This window comes from Grammomys surdaster, unplaced genomic scaffold (assembly GCF_004785775.1).
Source record: "Grammomys surdaster isolate TR1022 unplaced genomic scaffold, NIH_TR_1.0 67, whole genome shotgun sequence".
Classification (NCBI taxonomy): domain Eukaryota; kingdom Metazoa; phylum Chordata; class Mammalia; order Rodentia; family Muridae; genus Grammomys; species Grammomys surdaster.
In genome coordinates this window covers 10,923,461-10,935,148 of record NW_021604569.1, presented here as the reverse complement: position 1 = coordinate 10,935,148, position 11,688 = coordinate 10,923,461, and the positions used below count along the sequence as shown (strand labels likewise).

The 11,688-nt window shown below is 40.8% G+C and overlaps 1 protein-coding gene across 2 annotated transcripts in view; it reads right to left on the bottom strand.

The window, feature by feature from the left end:
- The window catches only part of Meis1 (Meis homeobox 1), a 140,139-nt gene that overhangs the window by 79,976 nt on the left and 48,475 nt on the right, over nt 1–11,688 (bottom strand). The gene's annotated exons all lie outside the window — the stretch shown is intronic.

Below are 11,688 nucleotides of genomic sequence, written 5' to 3'. Positions count from 1 at the left end.
TGTTTTGTTTTGTTTTGTTTTGTTTTGTTTTGTTTTGTTTTGTTTTGAGACAGGGTTTCTCTGTAGAGCCCTGGCTGTCCTGGAACTCACTCTGTAGACCAGGTTGTCCTTGAACTCAGAAATCCGCCTGCCTCTGCCTCCCAAGTGCTGGGATTAAAGGCGTGCGCCACCACTGCCTGGCAACAGTTATAATTTTTGACCCCCTCATTTGGTCATACATTCTAGGAGTCTGCTAAGTCCTGATTTGCACATGGAAAACAATGAATTGCTTAGTTGACTCAGCTGACTGAGAGCAGAAGAATTCTTGAGAGCACTTCTTACAGTCTGCCATTTGTTTTTACCACCAATGTACGCCGGTCACCTGGTTAAAACTGTATTTCATGTAGCCTATGGTATCATCACCTACATATGTTGAAGAAAACCTGCTTTCTAGGAACTTCTAAACTCTCAATTATGTTGCCTCCAAATGAACAGAAATAAAGTTCATTCTCTCTCTCTCTCTCTCTCTCTCTCTCTCTCTCTCTCTCTCTCTCTCTCTGACATAGTACTGTATGGGTCACTCAAAGTTAAAAAACGATTATTTTACATTTAATGAAGAATATTGGTAATTTTAGCTGATCTGTGTATTATCAGCTGGATTAGAGACAATGATTACAGCAGACTGTATGGCAGCAAACGTATACTCAGTCATAAATATTTTGTTTCTGTTTACTTGTAATGGCAGAAATAACGCAACCGAGGATATTTGTTTAAATGACTCCACAGAGGATCTGTGAAAAGTCATTATAACCCCTTGCTTTAATTTATGATGGATATTGAGATGGTGATGAGAGAAAATCAACACCATCTTTTGAAGACAGAGATAAAAGAGAAATTGTTTCCAAGGAAACCACCACAGAAGAATAGTAAGATGGGAATTGCCCAGTCCTTACGGTGACTTGAGGTCTAACCTATAACTGGAAAACAAGACGCAAACACCACAGCTTGGAAGCTAACAAGATCCATGATAAGCTAGAAGGTGACAAGTTGGAACAGAGGTGCACTACATAGATTCTGTCCAGATGTTAATCCCAGAGTTCTACAGAAGAATTGCAGAGGCTCGAATGGCAGACTTTATCCTAACTGATGCCTTCAAGATTAGATGAGGGAAAAGTGAATCCCAATGTTTCCAGCAAGCATCAGAGTGTTAAAGAACAGCAGTTGCTCTCGGAGGACCACTCGGCTTATAGAACTTAGTCTGAATTTCATGGGTCATACACTGATGTGTGTATTCGCTACATCATCCATTGCTAGCAAGGACCTCAGTGTATCCCCAAGTTTAAAGACCACTGAGTACAGTATTGGCTTCCTACTTTTGACTCTACTTTTATGAAGAAGTGGGGTGATCTGTGGACACAGGCATTAGTCAAGTTGTAGCAACAGACATCTCAGCAGTACAACTAAGATGCACTTCTAATTCAGGCAATGAGGCAAGCTTTTAGTCACACTTCACTAGCACTTACATGCAACACCTTAACATCAAAACAAGATCTACACAGTCTCCCAAGATGCTCTCAGTGGCCCGGTTCCAGGCGTCTCTGGGAACATGTGGAAAGTAGTTTGGGATGCTTGGATGCAAGCAGCTAAGGACTTGCATGTGGGAGAGGGAGCAGCCTTGAAGCTTAGTTGTCCAAGAGGCAGTTTCCAGGGCAAGACAGTGAGATACAGCCCAGTGAATCAGCCACGTGTGTGCTGCACAGAACTCGGGAAACCAAGGTGGACAGGGGACCGAGATCACAGCATCCAGCCACAGTCCCCCCACCCCCGAGAATCCTACCAAGGAGGTCTGCCTCCTATGCTCCTGTGCCCAAACTATCTGCAGGCGTGTGCCATTCTCTGATGCCTACAGAGCACATGCAATTGTGTCTGCATAGGCTGAACCAGTTAGACAGACTGAAAGTGTTAGGGATTCATGACAAGTTGACTGTTTCCTCTGCTTTTATGGGACTAAGACTGTTCAAAGCCATCCTCATATGTGCATACTAGAGTGTCCCTGAAGCCACCTTCTTCTTGACCTTTCTCCCTTATACTCAAACATTAACACACACATATACGCACATACACACACACACACACACACCACACAAACACACACATACAAACACACACACTGCTTTTGTGTTTTAATCAGCCTTTTTCGCTTTCAAAATAAATTCACTGTACAACTAGCAATTTGTAACAGATTTGTAATCAAATATCCACAGTAAACTCTATTTTCACAATGTCATCCACGTCTTAGCAGTATAGAAATTCCTTTGAAAACCGTGGCTCTGGTGATGTGGCTTTTTGCCTATCAGGCAATGCACGGGAGAATCAGATCCAAATGAACCACTTCCATCATGGGATTAAAGGGAATATACTAAGTCCCAAACACCCCACGATTATCGAGCCAGCACTTTAAATGGCTGTCAAGTAAGTTTTGAAAGCCAGAATTTGGTAACTCCCAATCACGCATTCTGATGGCATTGCTTGGCCTAACTTGATAGATTGGTTCTGAAAACATACACTCATTTTTTAAAATTCAAAACAGATCCACTTGTTTTAGGGCCTGCACAAACAGAGGGTTAGGAAAGTGGAAACAGCATAAACAATGTTGTTTATATCCAGGCCTGAGAAAACCGCCTCACTCTCCTCCCAAACTGCAGGAAGCCTCAGAGCAAGCCATACCCATTGAGGTGGACTAAGATGTACCTTCTACAAGATGCACACGATTATTTCCAGACAGAGTGACATGAAAGGACCTCACAGTGAGCAAACGTAATGAAAGACAAGTCCTTTTCTGACTCCCAATTGGAAAGGGCAGAAATGTCCATCCACAAATGAGGTCTAAAACCAAGTGACATGAAGACAACACGAGGGAGACATGAGGACACTGGACATGTCTAGTCCTGCTTCCCCTCTGACCTCAAGAGAAGGCATGGGATGGATCCGACAGCTGGGTTCTGGAGAAGGCCATCAGTGAGCCCAGAGTTGCCAGCCCCGTGCTTCTGAGCAATGCTTTACAGCTGCATTGGACCAGACCTGATTTCTTCTTCTCTGTCTCACCCTCACCCCCCAGGTTGGCTTCCTTAATGCATTCTTTTTTCTTGTTGTTGTAAGAAAACTATATTTAAAAGCAACAGGAAGCTTTTACTTGGGAAGTTGAGGTTTAAGTACTCAGCAGGCAAACAATGACCCGAGAGATAAAGATGCAGCCGAAGTGGTAGGGAACAGACCTCTGCTAGTTTCCTGCCCAAGTTGACTGGAGAGCATGTGTGAGGCCACGATATGACTAACAGTGCTATTTTGCTTTTATTTACTCCAATTTATTTGTTCCTGTGAGAACCTCTATAAAAACAAAGTGTGGGGACAAACAATGGAAGACTGTCCAGCTCCTCCTTGCCAGGGCTTTTATTTTACACCCTATCAAATGTTTCCATCAGTGGCCCTCAGCCCATTCATTCAACTCTGAATCCTACCCCAGATCATATTGCTAGAGAATGGGGGAGACACCTGTGCATGGCCACTGTCATCGAAGGAAACAGAGATAGACAGAGGCAGACAGAGAAATCTGCGGAGGGGTGACCCCTCGGCCACCAGGTCTCCCCACAGACATGTGGACTAAAACTTTAAGAAAGTCAGCTTGCGTGTCCATAACCTCATTTTACAGTCGTGCCCTCTTTTGGTCCTCTTGCATGTTAGAGGAGAGCTCTTGAGTGGGGGTTTGTTTGACCTAGGTCACTGGGAGGTCAAGCATTTCACCAGTTGTTAACACAAAGCTGCCAGCCAACCCACCCTCAAAACTCTACATGCTCTGCTCTCATCTGCAAATGTGCCCTGCCCATTGGATTTTTCTCAGTTTTTAGGGAGCTAAGAATTCCTTTACTGTGAAGTGGTCTCAGTGACAAATAAGTAGGCCAAGCTCTCTTCAGTGAAACTGTAGACCTGGGTTCTACCAAATGTAGAAAGGTGATAGAGTTTGACTTTTTCATCTGTAAAGGGGCTTTTTAAAGGATTATTTTAAATCAGTTGAACAGATCACTTTATTCCTTTATTGGACTTCAAGGAATGCTGTCTTTTAAGCAGTTTTGTGCAGTCCAAACTATATATATTTTTGCCGCTCTGAAAGAGATCAATATTTATTCAGATTGATTTGTAAGATTTACATGTGAAAAAATAGATAGAATTGGATCAAATATAAAACCAAAACTAATTCTGTCAACTCCCATGAAAGTCAATAAAAACAAAATAAATTTAGCAAATTTCATCTACCTACATTTGAGAATTGTTTTACTTCATTATTTCTTCTAAACCTACGGAACAGAAATTTGCTTAACTCTTACCCACGCTTCCCTGACTGAGACAATAAGACTCTCTATGGAATATTTTGCACTTGAATATTATCACCAGGACAGCATATGGCAGTTTATCTTCATCCTCTTTGTAGGCTAAAATTAGCACAATGCTCCAGCAGCACTCTGTACTTGCCTGGGACCACAGTGAAATTCACGACAATGCCATCGCGTGCTCCACATCTTGCCAGCTTCCAATATTTAAGCAAATTGGCTGAGAGTTTAGATTAACAATTGCCGGTACATCTTAGTGCAATACAACCCCTAAGAAACCTATGAGGAATAGGTATAAAAATCCTTCCTTCATGTGCCTAAGCTTCAAAACAGAATCTTTGCACAGGTTGCGGTACCAAGCGGGATGGATACTCTTAAGCTTCAAAAGGCAAGACACTGTTGCTTTCTTACATAGCTAAGGCTTGCTCTGCTACCTGTGCACCAGAGTTGGTCTGTTAAAAACCCTTTGCTGTAACAATTAAGTATCTGTTTTCTGAGGACCAAGGAAAGTGTGCTCTCTATGCAGGCAAGTGGGCACTGGCTAGATCTTTAAAAGGATTATACTACAAACAATGATTCTTAAAAACAATGAAATGTCTTCAAATAATACATCCCTTTTAGTGGGGCTGTGGTAATCTTCTTATCTTCTCAGATAGAAAAAAAAACATCAAGAAGAATTAACTTTGGAAACAGGAATTTGGCAGGTAAGCCACTGGGGTCTGTTTACCCTAGGACCGGGGAAACCTCTGTTCCTGTCTCTTACTCATGTATTGATTAAGGCAGATGTTATACCAGCAAGGTTCTGTAGCAGCAAGGTTCTTACTAATCACAACCAGACTCAACTTTCTCTCACTCCTGTGTACTGAGAAGATTTACTGAGTTGCTACCAGTAGATTAATTCCAAAACTACAAACAATTATGGCATTGGCAACTGATTTTTTTATCAATAGGCAAATCATTTATCAATTAGATTTTTAAAATTGTCTTTTTTTTCCAGTGTTGGGGATTAGACTCAGAGCCTTAGAGAATGCTGTTAGGCAAATATTAAAATAAGTGCAGCCCCAGTCCATTTTTAGTTTATTATTATTATTTTAAGATAGGTTCTCAATGTGTGTAGCTGGCTGGTGAAGAACTCACTTCAGACACCCGGGTGAACTTGAACTCACAGAAATCCACTTGCTCCTGCCTCCCTAATGCTAAGATTAAAGGTGTGAGCCACCACGTCTAGCCACTGTTCAAAAAGCCAATTTCTCCAAAGTGCATCTCCAGTGATTGCCCTGATTGTTTTGGGTTGTGCCATTTTGCAAAAGGAGAAAAAGCATATAGACCCCACAGACAGCAAAGCAACTTGCTACGGGATCTAAGATCATCTTGCATAGGATGTAGGGTATCCATCTGTCCCTGTGATTCTGGACCCACAAACACTTCCTACACAAAGCATAGTACATGGAGTCGGGGACACGGAATACAAATTCCAAGAGACCTGAGTAGTAATCTCAAAGCTCTTCCATCTTTTCTATCTAATCAACAGGCTGAGATGCAGAGGAGATCCCTCATCCTCACTTGTATGTAGAGGAAGGACATCCCCAGTACTACCTTGCTCCCAGCTATTCAGAAAAGGCTTGGAATGTTCAATCCTTGTCTGTCTGCCATTACCAATGCTAAGACTTAGATTCATAAATTCTCCTGTGTGATGGTGAACTTCTGTAGAACACCCTGGCCTTCTTGTCAGTTTCGGTCTTTACATAAAACTTGTATTCCATGGTCTTCACTTTACCTAGGTTAGAAGTTCCAACTTCCTTCTTAGTGTCTCAGTATTTCAGAACTGAATTAACTGTCCAGCATCTTTTATTTAGAGAATAAATTATATCCCAGGAAATTTACATGACTTATCTGACCTAGAGCAAATGAAACTTGAAGTCCAATGACACTAAACTTCAGAATGTACCATGAAAACTCCAGAAATATCTGGAAAGGTTCCCAACATGAAAGATGCATAAACAGCTATTTAAAATAGAAATTGAAGAGCCAGGCATAGTATATGATACCTACTTCTAATACCAGCACTCTGGAGGCTGAATGTAGGCCACTTAAGAAAAATAATGTTTTATGTAAATATTCCAGCTACAAAACCTTCCATCTACAATGGTGTCCTGCCTGCAAGATATGCTTAGATATGTGTCCAACAGTGGCACAAAGTTTGTTGGAGTAACCAACCAATAATCTAATTCGACCTAAGGAACACTCCATGAGATAAAACGCATACACAACACTGGTTAGGTGACCAAGATCTTTAGACCAGATAGCCCGTGGATCTAGGGAAAAAACAAATACCACTGTTTTACTAAAAGAATGTAGCAATAAAATGACTCATAATAACATTCTGCTATACTCATGGATGAAGGCCTTGCTCAGCCATCATCAGAGATGCTTCTTCCTGCAGAAGATGTCAACAAATAAACAACCACAGCCAGACAATTCACAGAAAATGAGAGATCTTGAAACACTTAGCCTTCCAAGGGATGACTCCATCAAATCTATTCCCCGAGGGCTCAGGGAGCTCTGATGAAGAGAAGGTAGGAAGGTGTAAGAGTCAGAGGGGATGGGGGACACTGAGACAACAAGTCATTCTAAACACAGCAGGACAAACTCACAGAGACTGAGGCAGCATGATCAGGTCTACACCAGGTGGAGACTCAGGGCTAAAGGGAGAAGTGGGCGCATGCCCTACCTCCTTGTCTCACAATGTCATGTCAGAACTTCTTTAATTTTATCTTTTTTTATTTTTAATTTTTATTCCTGCCACATTTTACCCCACATGTCTTTTGTACACATATCATTGCTTCCAGATAAATCATTTGTGATTTATGGGATTCCTAAATCTATGAACAAATGGGTCTGTGTCTGTTTCTATTTCTTGTGCCTTATCTTAGGCTCTTTTCTTTTTGTTTATTTTGTCCTGTTCTAATGTGTTTTTGTTTTATCGTACCTTACTTTATTTTATTGCTGTCCTTTAGAAGCCTGTTTGTTTTCTAAAGAGAGACAGAAAAGGGGTTGCATCCAGATCAGAGGGGTTGTGGGGAGGAATTATAAGAACAGAGAAGGGAAACCAAAATCAGGATATATTTTATGAAAAAAATCTATTTTTAGTAAGAGAAAAAATAAAAAGGAAAGAAGGATAATGTTTCAAAAAAACTTAATCAAATTATTATTAGTCTAAATATGAATAAATATAGAAGTTGACCATAAAGGTTCGATCTGATGGCGAGACAAAAACAACTGTATTTTTCTTTCTATTTTTTGTTTAATTATTTATCTATTTATTAGTATTTGACTGAAAGATTAACATTAAAATTGTGCTGTATTTGTGGAGTAAGGATGGGTCTAACCAAAATATCTTTCTTCTCAGAAATTCATGAAATCTGTTCAATTTCTTACTTAAAGGAATATATAATACTATGTAAAGACATGTATGTATTTTGTGTATAAAGAAAGCAAACATGGCAAAGTGGCAAACTTGTGGTATGTTACAGGTATTTTAGTGTACTTTTCCTCCTATTTTTCTACATGTATGAAAATGCTTATAGTGAGAAATAGGGAAAACAAACAGCACATGTGAAAGTTTCTACACTACAGCCCATGAATCTCACTCTACACTTCCCATTTTCCACCTCAGCTTTGTTTAAGGATCCCTGGACCCTCTTTATTGCAGGGTACCTCCCTGGAGCAGAGATCACACTTCAGTGTAAGAAATTCTCTTTAAAACAAACAGGGTCATTAAGACATATTTATAATCTATACTCCTTTGAAGGGAGACAGTATGCAGCCAGTACTAAAAAAAATCCAAGCATAAGGGTATCATGATAAAAAATAATTAGGAAAGACAATTTAAATTGTCAAAATAAGAAGTGGAGTATGCTTGCATCATAACTTGGCCACAGCACTGTACAGATCTGGAAGAGCAAGAGAAGACAGAAAACACAAGGTCAGGAGAATGGGAGTGGGCAGCCCGCATTGCCAATAATCTTGTAGTGGGAAAAAGTGCTGAAGTTGATTGGCTATAAACAAATAGAAACCTCCCTGGCTTTGTCCTCCTGGAACCAAGCTATTTTATTCTCCATAGACTAGAGATATTTGGAACCTTATTCCCTAACTATAATTGCTATGAAACCTGATCTTTATGATACATACGTGTATATGTACAAATACTATATATTATATATAAATAGATAACATATATGTGACATATATCATAATATATAATTTCCTAAAGTTTATGTGTTATACACTGGCTTACTATATCCTAAATATTTACTAAATAACCATTGGTATTCTGAAATTCAAAATTCTGATACTTCCCAATAACCTCCTCAAGGACAAGACAAGACCAGACTGTAAAAAGAATTGTGCTTGCTATTGAGCAAATCCATTTCCAATCTTAACTTGGCTCCTTCAAAGAAACTGTCTTCCTTCATGCCATAGGACAACAGAGGTCACCCAGCCCTAACCCAAGCTGACAATAAAAGAGGGCTCACCATTGGATGTGTCACCCTGTCTGACACCGTGAAGTTCATTTTCTGACAGACCCTTTAAAACATAGTGTAGAGAAACATGAGCAGCTTATTCCTTTAAAGGACTCATGGATCTAGATCTCTTCTGTGTTAGTCATCTTCTCATTGCCTCCTCAGGCCGGAGCAATGGGCTAGAATGTCCCTTGAGAGCAAATGGAGTCCTGTATGAGTGGAAATCTCAACAGCCCAAGACTAGAGTGACCTCCATCCTGACAGGAAAGAGGTTCAAGTGATCCCACATGAAATGGAGACACATTGGCCTAGCACCAGATTCTCAGTGTTTTCACTCATACCCAGATGAACTCTGATGCCAATGAGAGCATCTCTCTCCACAGAGAAAAGAAAAACAGAGACTTCAGGTGGTCATGCTTGTATGCTTACCTCACGACAGATATCGCCCTGCCATTTAGATTTTAATCTTGGCACCCTTGCCAGTAGGTACAAAGAATATCTCCATTTTATGGGTAAGTTTAGGCTGTTCTTTGTCCAAATAAGTTCTACTTCATGTAAGAGCCTCATTTGTTACAAGCCTGTTTACAATGTGGAGAGACCAGTGGAACGCTGCTTCAGTTCTGACTGTATGCTAAAACCCCTTTATGCCTCAATGATCTCAGAGAGAATCCACACTGAAAGAAGTAAGAGGTAACTTGAGAAAGAACAACATCAGAAAATATATTTGCTCAGGACATTTCATAATTTAGGGATGATGGGGAGAAGCAAACACTGAGTGATAAGTTCCTTGGTCTTTTTTGCCTTTACTATCCCAGGATTAGCACCAGTAGCTGTTCTGTAGAAAGTTCTCTGTGTCTGAGCGAGTGAATGAGCAGATGAAAGACTCTAGCATAACCCACTGAGCAGTAGGCTCTCCTTACTCTTCCCCCAGAGAGCATCCTGCATCCATACTCCTTTCTTTCCAATGAAAGAAACAACCAGAAGGCCAGAAGACACATTTCAAAGATGGATGAGTGTTTGTTAGTAGGCTATTTATTAACCTAGGACAAGAATGAGGAGTGGGGTTGACAAGCCTGAGCAATTCCAGCCCAACTACTCTCCCACTTACACATAAGCAATTCTCTCTCCCTCATAAAATAGATATGGATATCTGTCCTGCTACAGCATGGTGGCGTAGAACTGACAAATTGAAAAGTAGATGTTTTTTAAAAATTCCTACCATGTATTATTATGTGTGGCATGTAGTAGGTGGTATATAAAAACATATTAGGCAACAGGAACAGAACAAAAAGGTACTGTGTCTCTGTCTCTAAATCCCAGGTCATAAGACCTTTTATTTTTTTTTTCTTAAAGGCTCAACCTTACTAGGGCTGAACTCAGTGGAGGGAAGGAAGCTACTCTCAGATAAATGTCATTTACTCTTCAGGTTAACACTGTAATTACCACATCTGATGCATAGCAAAATAAAGAAGATTGTCAATCAACGAGGAAGCAGAACTGATGGACCGAGAGGAGCTGAGAGGACCAGGCATGAACAGCAAGCCAACGGCTGGCCCTCAAGTCTTGTTCCCCTTCTCTCTGCTCTTCCTTCCAGGATCCCAGAAGTCAGGCTGAGAAACAGCAGCGTCATTGCTGTCCTCTTGCTCCGCTGAGATAGGAACCTGGATTAGTTATAGCTGGCTACAACTCAGCCCAGATAAGTTCAGGGCAGCGGTGATAGGCAGCAGGAAGGAATTTGAGGAAGTGACAAGAAATGCCTGCCACTCACCATAAAGCAAGCTTCCCACAAAGTGGTCTGGGAGGTGACATAGTGACGGATGCTCAGAAAAATGCAGATAAATGCAGGATAGTGAGGCAGCCACAAACAATTCTCACCCTTACCAAACCCTTCAGCAGCCAGTAGCAAGGAAGAGGATAGCCTCTCCCCACCACACATGCATTTCTCCCTACCCAGCTGTGAGACCTAGGTGGCTTTCTGCAATGGCACCAGGATGCCAGAAGCAGCAGGCTCACTCTGCTTTTCTCTAACGTGTTAACTCAGAATCACCTGCAACCCTTGGGATGTCATTCCTACAGTGTTCCAGGTTGCACTCTTCCTGTGTCTAGGAAGCATGCCTACCATGGTCAGAAATAACCTTGAGGTGCTGTCATCTGCTGAGCAATGGACATCACAATAACCTGAGATGGCATCTGCAGTTGCAAATATTTCCATTGCTCTTCGTGGTTGTTCTCTAGTAAAGTGGAAGACAGGAAGCAGTTATTTCCCGACGAAGTTTATAAATAAAGAAACCGGACAAAGGAGAACAGGACTCTTCCGATGTTTTTGTAAGACAGGAAGAAAGGAAGAAATCTCCTTTGATTACATATGATGTAACTTTCTTTCTTGATATTTTTAATTTTCACTCAGATTACCTGTTCTTAGTAAAATCTATCTGGTATATGTCAAAGACAGCCATTAAAAATTGTATTTTGATATAGATTACAAGGTCAAACACTTTTATAAAAAGTATATTCTGTGTTCTTTTTCAGTGTTTATTTATTCATATGTGTGTGTGTGTGTGTGTGTGTGTGTGTGTGCTGTGTCTTGACACACACCAGAAGAGGGTGATTCCCATTACAGATGGTTGTGTGCCACTATGTGATTACTGGGAATTGAACACAGGTTCTCTAGAAGAGCAGTCAATACTCTTAACTGCTGAACCGTCTCTCCAGCTCTCCTGCATTCTTTTTTTTTTTTTTTTTTTGGTTTGTTTTTTCAAGACAGGGTTTCTCTGTGTAGCCCTGGCTGTCCTGGAACTCAC